Source organism: Ovis aries, chromosome X, assembly GCF_016772045.2.
Source record: "Ovis aries strain OAR_USU_Benz2616 breed Rambouillet chromosome X, ARS-UI_Ramb_v3.0, whole genome shotgun sequence".
Classification (NCBI taxonomy): domain Eukaryota; kingdom Metazoa; phylum Chordata; class Mammalia; order Artiodactyla; family Bovidae; genus Ovis; species Ovis aries.
In genome coordinates this window covers 80,836,618-80,854,400 of record NC_056080.1, presented here as the reverse complement: position 1 = coordinate 80,854,400, position 17,783 = coordinate 80,836,618, and the positions used below count along the sequence as shown (strand labels likewise).

Here is a 17,783-nt window from a genome sequence, read left to right as displayed (position 1 = left end):
TTTTGAGGACCTAAGGGTGGGGAAAGTAAGTGATAAAGGGGTGTGCACAGACTTTTGAAGTGTGGGAATAGGCTTGCGCATGCAAAGGGGAGAGAATAATGTTTGGGCCACACAGCCCACCCCACTGCCCCTCATAGCAGCAGCTTGGAGCACTGCCCCAACCTGTTTTGTTTGGTTGGTTTTAGGAAACTTCTGATAAATGTATTTACAAAACAAGCCACAAAATTCTGTAAAACTATATATATATATATATATATATATATACAAAACAAACCGTTTTCTACATTTCTGGCATCAGTTTTAGGAAGTTGCCTTTTTCCCAAGGAATTTTTCAAGTTTTTTAGCATAATTTTTTCTATCATAGCCTTATATTCTCTTTTTAATGTACATCTGACCTGTAGTGTTAGCCCTCTTTCATTCCTAATATTGGTGTTTAGCATTCTTCGTGTTTTTCCTTGATTCATCTTTCTAGGGCTTTCTCAGTTTCAAACATATGGCTTGGTTTATCGTGTCCATAATTTGCTTTCTATCACCAACTTCCTCTCTTAGCCCAATTATTACTTCAGTCAACTCATTTTATGCTTCTTTCGCTCTTCTTCTTCTAGCATCTCTATAGAGACTGTTAGGTCACTGATTTTATGTCCTCACTCTTTTCTAACATAAGAATTTAGAGTAATACATTTTCCTCCTATTGCTTCTTTAGCTGCCTCCCACTAATTTGGGTAAGTTGCGTTTTTTCATTATTCAGTTTGAAATATTTTCTAAGTCCCTTTGTGATTTTTTTTTTCTTCAATCCATGGATTTCCCAGTATTTAAAGATATCATTATTTACATCAAATAAAATTCCCCTGTGGTAAGAGAACTTATCATGTAAAATTACAATACTTTTAAATTTAGGTGTGGTGTATCCCGGTGAATGGACAAAGCACCCTCGTGAAGAACCTGTATTTTGTGTGGAGACCAGGGCCCCGCCCCTCCCATCATTGCAATTCTGGCGACCTGGAACCTCTCCGTTCCTAATACAGTGCGCCAGAGGCCCCCCCACCCAGAACCCCCACAAATCCATTTGCCACCGTAAACAGCCTCCACCAGATTACAGCAGCTCCAGCGCCGCTCACTCACCCGACTTGGCCAGGCGGCTCTTCCTCGCCCCCTTCAACTCCACTCCCCTACCCTGCCACTTGGCGGCGCTCTCCTCTAGGCCCTGGAAGCAGGGCGCCCCCACATGTTTAGAAATCAGACTTCCCCTCTCACCTCCCCACACCGGGGAGTCCTCCCACAAGCACTATCTCACACTACCTCACCCATGTAGAGACTGCCCCTCTTGCCTCCCCCGCAGAAGGGAGCCAGAGCTCCCTTCCGGCCACCAACGGCCTCTCCCCCCACCCCGCCCCCTGCAGAGCTGGTACCTCCCCTAACGGTTTCCAAACCACATCCACGAGTCCACCCGATCCACCCCTCCCCTCGGCCCCTTCCTTCCACCACAAGGGGCAGACATTAGCCCTTCGCCCATGTTCGCCTCATGTTTCAGCATGGGGGACCCCCTCTCACGTCCTCCCCACTCCCTCAGCCAGTAGTACTCTCTTCTGGCCTCCAAAGTAGGCCTCACCCACTCAGCAGGCAGCCCTTCCTTCTGAGACCCCCACAAGTTTACCCATTAGCCACCCCTCTCTGCACCCCCAAACCAAAAGGCCCCCCCACCAGCCACCCTGGCAGCCAGCGGTCCTCCCCTCAGAACCCCTACACTGAGGAAACCCTTCCCTCAGCCCCTCTGAAGCCTGCCGCTGTCTGCGGCCTCACCCGGATTCCCAATCTAGTATGTGTTAGCCCTCCCCCACACCTCCACTCCTTGCTGGGCCAGCTAAGGGACCCCCACCCGGGACCCCTGGTAACTGCGGAGTCCAGACCCCAGCAAAGTCCCCGCCTGGCTACTTACTTTCTCCGACTCTGTAAACGACTCTCGAATCCTGCTCAGAAGGGTCTGAAGAACTCGGCTCAGCAGCGCAGCCAGGAACCGTGCAGCGCACTATCCCGAGCTCTCTGTGCGAATGCCACCTGGGTTTCCTCCGTGCTCCCGGAAGCCCCAAGAAAGTTCTAGGCAGCTGTTTACAAGGAAAATGATTGGATGAGAAACGCACGAGAGGAGGCTCTTTGCTACTGTATCAATAAGCGGTGAGCACTAAGGACTTGATGTTCCAAGGCCTGGCCCACCGGGAAGCAAAGATGGCTTCCCTGATGGCGCAGATGGTAAAAAAAAAAAAAAAAAAAAAAAATCTACCTGCAATGCGGGAGACCTGGGTTCGATCCCTGGGCTGGGAAGATCCTCTGGAGAAGGACACGACTGAGCGACTTTCACGTCACTTCATTTGCTTTCCACCAATCAAAAGGTCTCCCTGCAACGAAGCTGAGTTGCAAAAGTAAACTTGCAGATGGAAAACGCATCGCTGGCAAATTGGTTAATTTCTCTTTATGTGCGTGTTAAATTGCTTCAGTCGTGTCTGGCTCTTTGCAACCCTATGGACTATAACCCGCCAGGCTCCAGTGTCCGTGGGGATCCTCCAGGCAAGAATACTGCAGTGGGCTCCCATGCCCTTCTCCAGGGAATCTTCCCGACCCAGGGATCGAACCTGCACCTCTCAGTCTCCTGCATTGGCAGGCAGGTTCTTACCACTAGTGCCACCTAGGAAGCCTGTTATAGTTCATCTTATACTGTGACTGATAATTTCATAATGCTGTTCTGTATATTACTGGTTTTTGTCTAGTTTTATCAACTAGCCATCTTCTCTCATGGTAGAAAGAGGATGAGGGAGCTCTCTGGTGTCCCTTTTATAAAGTCACTAATCTCTTTAGTTAGGGTTCCACCCTCGTGGGCTAATCACTTCCCAAAGGCCCCACCTCCAAATCTCATTGCTTTGGGGGTTAGAATTTAATAGGTGAATTGGTGGGGCGTTTACAAACATTCAATACATAGCACTGTCTGTTCATCAATTTTTGTCCTTATGTTCCCTTTTTTCCTGCCTGTAATAATTTCATAAAGGCTTTTAGCTTTCTCTCTTTTTATTTATTTATTTTAATTGGAAGATAATTACTTTGAAGTGTTATCATGGTTTTTGCCATGCATAAATATGAATTGGCCATAGGTATACATGTGTCCCCTCCATTCTGAAATCTCCTCCCACCTCCCTCCCCACTCTATCCCTCCAGGATGTCACCTTTCTCTTGAATCAGCATTAAGCTGAGTGGACTTAACACTGATGCTGATCTTGCATTCACACACTGAGATATTTCTCTTTCTCTAGCTCCTCCATCACTTTTTCACACTTCTGCCATATTATTGTTCACATCATCGACAGAACTGACTTCACATGTTCCATGATTTTGTCATAATGCTTTAGAATCATGCCAATGGGTGAATGAGTCATGTTATAAGAACAAGTGATGTCTACCACCTCTCACCTTGCTCCCTCTCTCCATTATTTTCACTTTTGTTTCCATCGTTATCACTTGGCACTTCTCAGTACTGGCTACATCGCCACTGCTTTTATGATTGAGTCTGGGCATCCTGGGCTTGAAATACAGATACTGTACTCCATACAGTACTGTACAGTAAAGTACACCAAAGTACATCCACTTGTAGAGGGTGCTCACACATGACAATGTACACCAGAAACGTGAGCTAACTTACATGACTGGACATGTGAATATACATTCACATCTTTGGAAGTTCCCCACTTGAATGCTCTTCTGTAGGGAACTTATTGGATATCTTTAATTTTTCACTGCCTGATTGTGGTTAACATTGTACCACTTCACATAAATGTATGGACATTTCTACAATATAATTTACAATATTGTGATGTTTTCTGCCATGCATAAATATGAATCGGCCATAGGTGTCCCCTCCATCCTGAGCCCTCATTCCCGCTCTACCCCATCTTTTATGCTGTAGTTACCATGTATATTATATCTACATGGATTATAAACCTTACAATATACTTGCTATTACAACTTTTTTTTTAACTTTTTATTTTTACTTTATTTTACTTTACAATACTGTATTGGTTTTGCCATACATTTACATGAATCCGCCACGGGTGTACATGAGTTCCCAATCCTGAACCCCTCTCCCACGTCCCACCCCATATTACAACTTTTAATAGTCATATGTATAATAAAGAAATTAAGAGCAAACAAGTATTTTTTTTTTAATGTTTAAATGTCTTTTGTTGCTGTGCAGTCACTAAGTCGTTTCGACTCTTGGCGACCCCATGGCTTGCAGCATGCCAGGCTCCTCTGTCCTCCACTATCTCTTGGAGTTTGCTCAAATTCATGTCCATGTTTAAATGTTTACACCCATATTTACCGTTTCTGGTGTTCCTCATCTCTACCCAAAGACCAAGAGATTTCCCTCTACTATCATATTTCTTCATGTGGAAAGATATTCTTTAGCATTCTTTTAGTGCAGATCTATTGGTGAATTTTCTTAGCTTTCATCTGTCTCAAAAGGTACTTATTTCACCTTCATTCTTTTTTCCCCACTTTATTTTTAAATTTTTTATTGAAGTATAGCTGATTTACAATGTTGTGCCAATCTCTGCTGTCCAGCAAAGTGACTCAGTTATACACATATATACATTCTTTTTTATACTCTTTTCCATTATGATCTATCCCAGGATATTGAGTATAGTTCTCTGTGCTCCGAAGTAGGACCTTGTTTTTTTAATTATGTATTTTAATTGGAGGCTAATTACTTTACAATATTCTGGTGGGTTTTGCCGTACATTGACGTGAATCAGCCATGGATGTACATGTGTCCCCATCCCAAACTCCACTCCTACCTCCCTCCCCTTCCCATCCCTCTGGGTTGTCCCAGTGCACTGGCTTTGAGTGCCCTGTTTTATGCATCAAACTTGGACTGGTCATCTATTTCACATACGGTATGTGCTCAGTTGTTAAGTTGTGTCCAACTCTGCTACCCTGTGGACTGTCGCCCACCAGGCTCAGACTTTGTCCATGGGATTTCCTAGGCAAGAATACTGGAGTGGGTTGCCATTTCCTTTATCACATATGGTAATATCACATAAATTATCACATATGGTAATATCATAAATTATCACATGGTAATATACATGTTTCAATGCTATCCTCTCAAATCATCCCACCCCTGCTTTCTCCCACAGAGTCCAAAAACAACAGAGTCTGTTCTTTATATCTGTGTCTCTTGCTGTCTTGTGTAAAGGTTCATCTTTACCGTCTTTCTAAATTCCATCAGTTCAGTTCAGTTGCTCAGTCATGTCCAACTCTGCAATCCCATGGACTGCATAAATTCCATAAATATGCGTTAATATTCTGTATTGGTGTTTTTCTTTCTGACTTACTTCACTCTGCATAATAGGCTCCAGTTTCGTCCACCTTATCAGAACTGATTCAAATGTGTTCTTTTTAATAGCTGAGTAACATTCCATTGTGTACCACAGCTTTCTTATCCATTCATCTGCCGATGGACATTTGGTTGCTTCCATGTCCTGGCTATTGTAAACAGTGCTGCGATGAACATTGGGGTATACGTGTCCCTTTCAATTCTGGTTTCCTCAGTGTGTATGCCCAGCAGTAGGATTGCTGGGTCATATGGCAGTTCTATTTCCAGTTTGTTTGTTTGTTTGTTTTTGTAAGTTAATTTATTTATTTTAATTGGAAGCTAATTACTTTACAATATTGTGGTGGATTTTGCCATATATTCACATGAATCAGCCATGGGTGTACATGCGTCCCCCATTCTGAACTCCCTTTCCCACCTCCCACCCCATCCCATCTCTCAGGGTCATCCCAGTGCACCAGCCCTGAGTGCCCTGTCTCATGCGTCAAGCCTGGACTGGTGATCTATTTCACATATGGTAATATATGTGTTTCAATGCTATTCTCTCAAATCATCCCACCCTCTGCTTCTCCCACAGAGTCCAAAAGTCTATTCTTTACATCTGTGTCTCTTTTGCTGTCTCACATACAGGGTTATCATGACCATCTTTCTAAACTCCATATATATGCATTAATATACTGCATTGGTATTTTTCTTTCTGACTTACTTCACTCTGTATAATAGGCTCCAGTTCCATCCACCTCATTAGAACTGATTCAAATGCACTCTTTTTAATAGCTGAGTAACATTCTGTTGTGTATATGTACCACAGCTTTCTTATCCATTCGTCTGCTGATGGACATCTAGGTTGCTTCCATGTCCTGGCTATTGTAAACAGTGCTGCGATGAACATTGGGGTACACGTGTCTCTTTCAATTCTGGTTTCCTCAGTGTGTATGCCCAGCAGTGGGAATCCAGGGTTGTATTGCAGGTCTATTTCCAGTTTTTTTAAGGAATCTCCGCACTGTTCTCCATAGTGGCTCTACTAGATTGCGTTCCCACCAACGGTGTAAGGGTTCCCTTTTCTCCTTGTTGTTTATGCATTCTAAATGTAATTGCTTGCCATCAGGTTTGGCCTTTGTCTGTCACTCCCTTAGTGTCTGGAGTTTGGAGGACACCACTCAAGGCTCCACACACACCCCAGGCCACCTCCCACCACTGGCTTGGGCCCTCCCTCCTTCCTGAGGCTTGGCTTCACCCTGGACCACTTTTCCAGGCCCCTTCCCCGCTGGGATCCCTGGGACTCACTGCAGAGTGGCTGAATCAGGGCTTGCTGCCTTCAGGGCCCTGTCTCTGCCTGCACCCACCCCACTCACTCCTGCCACAATAAGGAGAGGTGGATGGAGGAGAGACGGAGTAGGATAGGCCTGGGTGGATTGCTTCTGGAGCTGCTGGGTGCATCCACAGATTTCTGTTACATGACTTTCTCTAGGCTGGTCATGTGTTTGAAATTCTTGATTAAAAAAAAAAACTGGGAAACCTTCTGGGGACGGCATCTAGAGGCATTCATGATGGTGCCTACAATACAGCCTCTAACAAAACCAGGCTGTCTCAAACCCCTGGTAATAGAATTGTTTATACCAAGAAGGTTGGGAAAGCACCAAAATCCATGTGTGGTGTGTGCCCAGGCAGACTTAGGGGCGTTCGTGCTGTGAGACCTAAAGTTCTCATGAAGTTGTCTAAAATGAAGAAACATGTTAGCTGAGCCTATGGTGGGTCCATGCGTGCTAAATGTGTCCATGACAGAATCAAGTGCCCTTTCCTTATTGAGTAGAAGATTGTTGTGAAAGTGTTGAAAGCACAAGAACAGAGTCAGAAAGCTAAACAGGACATTAAGGAAGTCTCTTCTATTGCTGGATTGCTCCCCACCCTGAAAAGTTTTTTTTTTTTTTTAATGAATGGTTATTAAATTCTATCCAAATCTCTTTTTTTGTTTTTTTTTTAATTTGGCAAAATAATGATCACATGGTTTTTCTCCTTTATTTTATTAATATGGCTGATTTTATTGATTGCTTTCCTACTTTTTCTAAACTTAAATGATCTCAAATAGTTTATGGATTTAGTTTGCTAATATTTTATTTAGAATTTTTGCTTTTGTGTTTATAAGAGAGATTGGCTCATAATTTTCCTTCCTTGTAGCATCCTCTTTGTGGGCCTGAGTTTTCTTTGCAGAAAGATTATTTTTAATACAAACACAATTACTGTAATATAAAATTTTCTATTTCAAAAAGAATCTAAATAAAAAATGAAGCATTTTTGAGCAAGAAAAAAATAAAAAAGCCTCAAAAAACCAAAAACTGGAAAAATTCTAGAGGGAAATGAATCTCCTGATACATGCTGAGGACACTCAGCAATTCCACAGTGTGGCGGATGTGGGGTGCGCTCCAAGAGGCTCCCGCCCCACCTCAGGCTTTCACTCCGTCCTTCTGTGAATGTTTAATGCCAAGGCTCTCTAAGAATTGCCCAAAACCACAAAAGCTGCCTTCCCCCAGGTTGAGCTTAGCACACATCCCATTACTAGTTGCTAATGTGGGATACAAACGTCCAGCCCCTTGCATCAACTGGCTCAATCCATTCCCTAGTGGATGAGCTTCCTATGGATCCAAAAATAAATAACCACAAATCAGTGGCTTAAAAAAAGAGGAATTTATTCTCCTGGATCTTGAGGCCAGAAGCCCCAAATCAAGGTGCCAGTAGGGCCGTGCTCCCTCCAAAGGCTCCAGGTTCCTTGTCTCTTTCATTTTGTGGGGCTCCAGGCATCCCTTGGCTTGTGGTTGCATCCCTCCAGTCTCTGTGTTTGTCTTCATGTGGCTTCTCTTCTGTGTGTGTCTCTCTCTCTCCTCTTCTGTCTCTTATAAAGACACTTGTCATTGGATTTAGGGCTCACCTGATTTCATGCAAAGATGGACTCGATAAAGGACAGAAATGGTATGGACCTAACAGAAGCAGAAGATATTAAGAAGAGGTGGCAAGAATACATGGAAGAACTGTACAAAAAAGATCTTCACGACCAAGATAATCACGATGGTGTGATCACTCACCTAGAGTCAGACATCCTGGAATGTGAAGTCAAGTGGGCCTTAGAAAGCATCACTACGAACAAAGCTAGTGGAGGTGATGGAATTCCAGTTGAGCTGTTTCAAATTCTGAAAGATGATGCTGTGAAAGTGCTACACTCAATATGCCAGCAAATTTGGAAAACTCAGCAGTGGCCACAGGACTGGAAATGGTCAGTTTTCACTCCAATCCCAAAGAAAGGCAATGCCAAAAACTGCTCAAACTACCGCACAATTACACTTATCTCACACGCTAGTAAAGTAATGCTCAAAATTCTCCAAGCCAGGCTTCAGCAATATGTGAACTGTGAACTTCCAGATGTTCAAGCTGGCTTTAGAAAAGGCAGAGGAACCAGAGATCAAATTGCCAACATCCACTGGATCATGGAAAAAGCAAGAGAGTTCCAGAAAAACATCTATTTCTGCTTTATTGACTATGCCAACACCTTTGATTGTGTGGATCACAATAAACTGTGGAAAATTCTGAAAGAAATGGGAACTGGTGACCTGCCTCTTGAAAAACCTATATGCAAGTCAGGAAGCAACAGTTAGAACTGGACATGGAACAACAGACTGGTTCCAAATAGGAAAAAGGAGTACGTCAAGGCTGTATATTGTCACCCTGCTTATTGAACTTATATGTGAAATACATCATGAGAAATGCTGGGCTGGAAGAAGCACAAGCTGGAATCAAGATTCCCAGCAGAAATATCAATAACCTCAGATATGCAGATGACACCACCCTTATGGCAGAAAGTGAAGAGGAACTAAAAAGCCTCTTGATGAAAGTGAAAGAGGAGAGTTAAAAAAGTTGGCTTAAAGCTCAACATTCAGAAAACAAAGATCATGGCATCTGGTCCCATCACTTCATGGCAAATAGATGGGGAAACAGTGGAAACAGTGTCAGACTTTGATTTTTCTGGGCTCCAAGATCACTGCAGATGGTGATTGTAGCCATGAAATTAAAAGACGCTTACTCCTTAGAAGAAAAGTTATGACCAACCTAGATAGCATGTTCAAAAGCAGAGACATTACTTTGCCAACAAAGGTCCGTCTAGTCAAGGCTATGGCTTTTCCAGTAGTCATGTGTGGATGTGAGAGTTGGCCTGTGAAGAAAGCTGAGCGCCGAAGAATTGATGCTTTTGAACTGTGGTGTTGGAGAAGACTCTTGAGAGTTCCTTGGACTGCAAGGAGATCCAACCAGTCCATTCTAAAGGAGATTAGCCCTGGGTATTCTTTGGAAGGAATGATGATAAAGCTGAAACTCCAGTACTTTGGCAACCTCATGTGAAGAGTTGACTCATTGGAAAAGACTCTGATGCTGGGAGGGATTGGGGGCAGGAGAAGGGGACAACAGAGGATGAGATGGCTGGATGGCATCACCAACTCGGTGGACATGAGTTTGAGTGAACTCTGGGAGTTGGTGATGGACAGGGAGGCCTGGAGTGCTGCAAATCATGGGGTCGCCAAGAGTTGGACACAACTGAGCGACTGAACTGAATCATCCAGAATGATCTCATGTTGAGATTCTTAATTTCATCACATCTGCATAAGACCCATTTCCCGGAAAACTCAACATTCACAGGTTCTGGAAGTTAGGGCGTGCACGTATCTTTTAAGGGGCTACCCTTCACCCCATTATACCTCTAAAGACCAGGTCCAGGCTTATCTAGCCAGACTCCTGGTGAGAAGACAAGAGTGGGCATCAGAACCTGCAACCAGGGGCCACAGGGGACCTCCCTGCCTCTGATCCAGGGACGGGGCCCTGAAGCTGTGCTGCATTTGACCTCCTGAGAACCCTGCTCCCTGAGGCCAGAAGCACCCGAGTCGGGGTATCCCAGCTTTCCTCCTAAAGCAGGGTCAGGCAGCAGCTGTCTTGGGAGCATCAGCATGGGGAGGGCTTCTTGCTGCAGTCCTGTGCTCTGCTTGTGGAAGGAAGGGTCCCCACTTCATGCTTAATTCCCAATGACAGGGCCAGGAGAGACAGAACAGGCAGTCCTGGTGTTTTTTGCTGTGGATTTTCTTCCACAGCCTTTTTCCTATTCTCAACTTTGGGAGGAACTCATCATGACCAAGGGCAGGCATGTGCATTCAGCCGTGGATTCCAACCCCAGTCCTGTGGGAAAATGCAGATTCCAAGGCCCTGGGGGACCCAGGGAAAGACCAAAGCATGCAGTAGCTCTTCCCTACTCCTCTGTCTCTGCCCACTGGTCTCCCCAAATCCCGTCTCACTGCCCCCACTTTCTTAGCTTCACCCTTCTGCCTCAAATGGGCTGTTCTCTTACTGGGATGCTGTGGCTCAGCCACTTGGTGCTGACTGCCCCCCCAGGGATTCTGTGAGCCCCAGATGGATGGACTGATGGACGGATGGACTGATGGACAGATGGACAGACGGACGAAAAGTAAAGCCCTGCAGTCTTGAGACATGGGAGATGCGTGGCTAACACTGCCCCTCCCCTGCCCCCTGGGACTGCTGCGACCCCCAAGGTCTCTAAGCAGCCCACACTGAAAGCGGAAGTGCCCCGGGGGACACGAGAAGCCAAGCCAGACCCCCCGCGGAGCACGCCGAGGGTGGATGCGGGGCCGGGCTTCCCTCCTGCTGTGCCGCGCATGCTCCGTGCCCCCCACCACCACGCCCCATCCCACTCCGCGCTGCCCCAGCCCTGCTAGGGCCCCGGGACCCGGCAAGTTGGTGCTGAACAGACGGACTGCTGTGCAGGACGCGCCTCCCGCACCGCACCCAGAGGTAAAGTCAAGCCCCGTCGCCCCCTGAGGGTGGTGCCCTGGAGGGCTGCTAGGAGGTGGTGGCCTTGGCCTCAGGCTTTCTCCAAGTGAGGGACGGGGGCGCGGTGGGCGGGGGGGAACGGAAGGACGGCTCAGAAGCCCGCGAGCCAGGTCTCAGCAGGTGGTTAGGGACGCCCTGGGAGGTGGCGAGCGCGGAGAGCTGACGAACAAGCCCTCGGGGCTTCCGTCCCCCTTCCTCTCTGTTTCTCTCTTCTGACTGCGGTTCGCCGCTAACTCTAGGGCTGCTCGGAGAGCCTCGCGACGCGGGTAAGTTTGGATTTTGCGCCTCTGCGTCAGGTCGCGGCACTCCCGCCCAGGGACACCCAGCCAACCGTCTGCGAGCGTGAGCCCCCGAGGGTCCCCGGACGGGGCCCCTGCGGTTCTCGGGGGGTGGGGAGTTGTGTCCCTGAGTGGTGAGGGATGTTAGCGGGGCCGAGCACGCGCGGAGAAGGTGCGAGAAGAGGAAGCCAGAGGCCAAGCGGCAAAGCGTGCTGGGCTCTGGACAGAGGTAGCGGTGCCAGCCCTCCCGCCCCCAGACAGCGGCCAGGCACTCCCGGGGACCAGGCTGCAGCGGGCACTGCAGATCCAACCTTGGGGAACAAAACCCGCAAAGTCCTGCTGGGGGCGGGGTGGGGGGGAGGGGTGCGATTCTAGTGGCAAGAAATGGGCAAAAAACAGTCAACGTTTGTGATTAAGAATCACAGAGTCAATGTATGACCAAAACCACTACAGTATTGCAAAATAATTAGCCTCCAATTAAAATAAATAAGTTAATTTTAAAAATAAGCAAACAGAAAAGAATCACAGAGTATGTTAACCAGTGCTAAGTGCTGCGGGGCATAAATAGAGAAGCGAGGTCGGGTGCGGGTTTAAGCAGTGTGGTTAGAAGGCAACCTTTCAGAGAAACTGAACGGAGGTGGAAGATCGTTGGGGCCAGAGGCAACAGCCAGTGCAAAGGCAAGAGCCACTCTGGGCTAGCGTGGAGCAGAAGAGGGCAAGGTCCGGAAGCTCCTCCACATGAGTGAGACAGGCACTCCATGAAGGGCTGGGAGCAAGTGGCATCTCTCTGTTCCCCACTCCCACCCCCGCAAAGAGCAGAGCCTGGAGACCCGGGTTGCGAGGTTGCTCCCAGAGGCCTTTGCTGGCCCCAAGCAGCTCTCAGACTGGTCCTCAGGCCTTTTCCCTGGGTGGCTGGCAGGTGACACGGATCTCCAGGAAGGCTGCCTGGCACTGAGTGGAGGCACTTGGGGTCTTGAACTACCAAAGCCCAGAGGAAGTTCCAGCAGGGCAGAAGGGGGCCAACTCTAGTGGCCCCGTGTGTTCTTCTCGGTGGACGACAAAGCCCCAATTCCCTGACCCGCCCTCAGTGGGACTGCTGCATGCCTTCCCTGGTGTTTGTTTCTGTTTTCTTTTTCTGGGGAAATAGCCCCATCTCGTGGTCTTCAGAAGACATCAGCACTGAAGCCCTCTGCTTCTCCCTCTGGGACCCACGTTTCCACCTCTCTCCATCCCGTGGCCCCCAGCCAGGCTCAGCTAGTGACGGAGAGTCTGCCTCCCCTCTGTGGGGTGGAGCAGCCTGGAAGGGGCTAGCGGGTTCCCCAGACTCCTAGGACCTTCCCAGCTCCTTGCCCCAAGTGCTGCTATCTGAGAGGCCCTCACCTGCATACCTGGTGTCCTATCTTAGGGAAACCTGAGCCCTGGGGCCTAGAATCATCCTTCAGCTTCTCCCCTACTCTGGAGAGCCCAAAGTGTCTCGGGAGAAGCCGCCCTCCAGTTCTGCAAGCTCCTTCCATATCTTTTCTTCCATTCCTGCTTGAGAAGGTCACACTGTTCCTACCCAGAGCTTTTAGGGCGTTAGGGTCTGTGAAAAGGACTTTGCTGCAGCTCAAACGGTAAAGAATCTGCCTGTGATGCAGGAGACCCTGGTTCAATCCCTGGGTCGGGAAGATCCTCTGGAGAAGGGAATGGCAATCCACTCCAGTGTTCTTGCCTGGAGAATTCCATGCATAGAGGAGCCTGGCGGGCTATAGTTCATGGGGTGGCAGAGTCGGACACGACTGAGCAACTAACACACACACACAGACACAGGATCTGTGAGCACAGGGCTTGTCGTGTTTCTTTCCAGGATTTGAAACTATGCTGCCAGTGGGGTGCTAGGTCCCAAGGATAGACGCTGCTGTGTGTAACCAGCTTGCTGGCTGGCACCTCTGATGCACCTTGGGGTACTGAACTTAAGCATCAGTCTCCATCCACCAGTGAACTGTCCATGTTTCTCTTGGGCAGTGACAGTTCAAGTGTCTTCTCTCTTGTTGGGATATGGGATTAGAGAAAACACCTCTTCCTTTCAGTTTTTCTGTGTTTTTCAAAATGGATGGTGACCTGGCAGTATGGTCATGATAGAGAAAAAAATAAGCTTGTGATGTGTTTGAAAACAATTTGGCACTAGTCTGAAAACCCTTGCTAATATCAGTATTACATACATACACACACACGCACACACCTTCAGCTTGTGCAGGCCTCTCAGTGAATGATGGCGATTTCCCAGTGAACATGGTAAAAGAGGATCCCTTGACAGTGACATTAAGTTGCAACACTGCAACCGTCACCAGTAGCGACTTCCAAACACTTTGATCACCCCGAAAAGAAACTCTGTCCTCATGAAGCAGTCACCCCACCCCACCCAATCCCAGCCCCTGGCTCTCTGACTCCCTGGATCTACCTATGACTCTCTGGATATGTCATATGTTTTATAAGATTTAAAGATTTTCTTTATAGTGAGCTACAGAACAGTGGCACTCTGGAGAGATGACAGGCAGAAGAAGGGGTGAGTGCCGTGGGAAGGCACCCCTGATAGGGGTAGCTAGTGTCCACAAGGTCCCTTGGTGGTGGCTAGTTTGAATGGTTTCTCAGGCTGCAGGACACAGGGACTGTCCTAGCTGTCTGGTACCTGGCCCCAGAATGTGAGACTTCAATAAGTGGGACTTGGGCCATGGGTTTAGTGGCCCAGGAGAGAGGGGCCCTGATATGGGAGGTCAGTGGGGTGGGAGCTTAGCAAACTGCCCGAGAAGGTGAAAGGAAAAGAGATTTTCTCTTTTTCTCACAATACTTTGAATATTTTTAAATTTAATTTATTTATTTTAATTGGAGGAAAAGAGTTTTTAGTCCTAATCTCAAAGCTCGATCGAGAAAGCTCTTGTGAAATCTTATCTTGCATCATATAAATAGAATCACGCAGTAGTTGTTGTTGTTGTTGTTCAGTTGCTCAGTCGTGTCTGACTCTTTGCGACTCCATCAACTGCAGCACACCAGGATTCCCTGCCTTTTACCATCTCCTGGAGTGTGCTCAAACTCGTGTCCATTGAGTTGGTGATGCCATCCAACCATCTGTCGCCCCCTTCTCCTCTTGCCCTCAATCGTTCCCAGCATCAGAGTCTTTGCCAGTGAGTCAGCTCTTTGCATCAGGTGGCCAAAATATTGGAGCTTCAGCTTCAGTCCTTCCAGTGAATATTAAGGGTTGATCATGCAGTAGGGGCCTATTGTGTCTGTGTCTGGTTTTTTTCACTTGGCATCATGACACCAGGTTCACCCACATGGTAGAGTGGATCAGTATTTCATTCCCCTTTGTGGCCAAATAATGTTCCATCTTTGTCTAGACCATGGTTGGTTTTCCACTCTTCTGTTGATAGACACTTACTTGGGTTGTTTCCACCTTTTGGAGATTATGAATTGTTCTGCACTTAATTCACCTGGGTGGACAAGTAGGTTTGTTTTTTTTTTCTTTTGGTGGACAGGTTTCTTTCTTTTTTTCGGTGGACAAGTTTTTGTGAAAACATGTTTTCAATTCTTCTGAGCATATACTCAGGAGTGGAACTACTGGGCCTGATGATGTTTACTTACTAAGGAACTACCAAACTGTTTTCCCTTTTAACTTTGACCACTGTCAAGCAAATGGACAAGTAGAATAGTCTAACCAAGCCCAGTACCCACCTCCCAGGGCTAGCAGTGGCCTCCAGCTTGCCTTATGTGCTTGTTTCCCTCCCTCACTCTCTCTCCCTCCCTCCCCCTCTTTCCTTCTCTCTTTCGTTTTCATTAAAATACTAGAAAGTCACTTCACAAGCCCTGTTCTCCCCAAATGGTTCACTGTGCATCTCTTGATAAAGACATTTTCTTCCCTGACCCAGGGGCCACGATTCACTCACCATGTGGGCAGCAGTCGCCCCACTCTTACCCCCCAGCTCCCCCTTTGATTCCTCTTTTGTTCACGCTAGCATGTCATCAGGGACTCCCACTGCACTTGGCTGTTGGCCACTTAACTCTTTTTTCATCCAGAACAATCTCCTTTCCCAGCCTCCTCTTTCCCGTATGACACTAATTTGCAGAGAAAACCAGGAAACAGCCCACCTTCTGGATCAGTGCTGGCTGCTCCATTGTGGTGCCTTTAACCGGTCCCTCCATCCCAAGGTCCTCTGTAAACCAGAGGCTGAGTCCCAGGGCAGCATAGAATCAGGTCAAGCTTTGGCAGGAGCCCTACTGAGCACTTCCGCCAAGGGAACGGACATCCCATCTCTAGGGGACATCCCAGCTCTGTCCCACCATTAGGTTCACTTCATCTCTTGTGACCAGCAGTAAATAGGGAAGACATCCTGACATCATGTGGCCAGTAGCCCTCAGCATTTCACCTCATGGTTTTGTTGCAGGAAAGGGGACCCCTTCCAGAGGCCGAGAGTGGGCTCTTGTCTGACACTCAGAAATGAATTGTCCAAGGAGACACACATCCTGAGACTTTACTGAGACTTTACAAGAGATTTTACTGAGAAGGGGAACCCAGGCAGAGAGCAGTAGGGTAAGGGAACCCAGGAGAAATGCTTGGCCACATGGCCTGCAGTCTCGGGTTTTATGGGTGGGATTAGCTTCCGGGTTGTCTTTGGCCAGTCATTCTGACTCAGGGCCCTTCCTGGTGGCACATGCATTGCTTAGCCAAAATGGATTCCTGCAAAGAGGATCCTGACACATGTGACATCTCCTTTTGGCCTTTTCCGAGCTCTTCTGGTTGGTGGTGGCTTGTTGGTTATGTGTTCCTTACCAGGACCTCCTGTCGTAAAATAACTCATGCAAATGGTTATTGTGGTGCCTAAGATTTTTATCCTATTTTTCTAGTTTCTGCCATTTTTCCCCCTGAAGTTAGCTCTAGTTCTAACTCTTCTTACTGCTCCTTTGAAGGTACTATATCTCCTCCTTACTCTTTCTCCCCCATGCCGGTTGTAAAGTTTTCTCTTTTTCTTTGGTTTTCATCAGTAAACTATGTTGTGCCTTCATATAATTTTTCTTTTTTTATTATACAAATTTTCTTCATATAATTCTTTCTTTCATGTATTTCTCTTGCTTGATATTCTTAGAGCTTCTTAAATCTGTTGGTTAATACCTTCCTCTTATATTTAGAAAATCTTGTAAACGTTTGTTCAGATCTGTTCTCTGCGTAGATCTTCAGTTAGAGTGTTTCGTATGTCTCTTATTGGTCTTTTCTGTTTTTCCACTTTTTTGTTTTTTAATGTCTTGGCTTTTATTTATGGTATTTTGTATCGACATGTCATCCAATTCAAAATTCTGACTTTTGTGTTACTCTCCTGTCGGTGGTGGTTTAGTTGCTAAGTCGTGTCCGACTCTTTATGACCCATGGCCTGTAGCCCGCCATGCTCCTCTGTCCGTGGGATTCTCCGGGCAAGAATACTGGAGTGGGTTGCCATTCCCTTCTCCAGGGGATCTTCCCGACCCAGAAATCAAACCCTGGTCTCCTGCATTGCAGGCAGATTCTTTATCAACTGTGCTATGAGGGAACCCCTATCTCCTGTTAACACCATTTATTGAGCTCACTTTCGACGTTTCAGTTAAAGAATATCCTTTTGATTCTATTCTGATACAGATATTAATTGCCTAGAGAAATATGCCATCTTTTCATGTATTTTTTCCATCTCTTTCACTATTTTCTTTAACATATTAATTACATTTTAATGTCTTAGTTTGTTAACTCAAATATGTAAATTGCTTATTTGGTTCTGTTTTGTGTTGTTTTTCTTCTTTTTGAGATTTGTTCTTATGGTCCTATTTCTTGGCAATGTATTTATTTTTAGTTAAATGCTAGAAATATAAATAATCCTGCAGTATCTACAATTAAATGTTAATTTAATTCATATTTTAGAATCTTTAAAATTACAGATACTCCTGAAGATTATATGTTCCCCTGGAAAAGTTTCACCCTTTCTTCGCTAGGTTGATAAAATGGAAGTTGGCCCCCTTAATTCAGGCAGGTACTGAATGGAGTGCAGGTTGGGTTTTGTTTTAGTAAGGTATCAGCTGCTTTTGATTATTTCTTGGCTTTCATCTGAAAACCTAGTTTGTTCACCAGACTTCTTCCCTTAAAGGTTCCTTAACTCTTAAGTTTTGTATCATCACATGAGTTCCCTGAGCTCTGCTTTTCATACTTTCAGTTTAATTTTGGGGCCTTTTTAGCTTCAGAAGTTCATATATAC

The 17,783-nt window shown here is 46.4% G+C and overlaps 1 pseudogene; it reads left to right on the top strand.

The window, feature by feature from the left end:
- The first annotated feature begins 2,117 nt into the window (after positions 1 to 2,117).
- On the top strand, positions 2,118 to 11,142 carry LOC101102880 (large ribosomal subunit protein eL34-like; annotated as a pseudogene).
- The last annotated feature ends 6,641 nt before the right edge of the window (positions 11,143 to 17,783 follow it).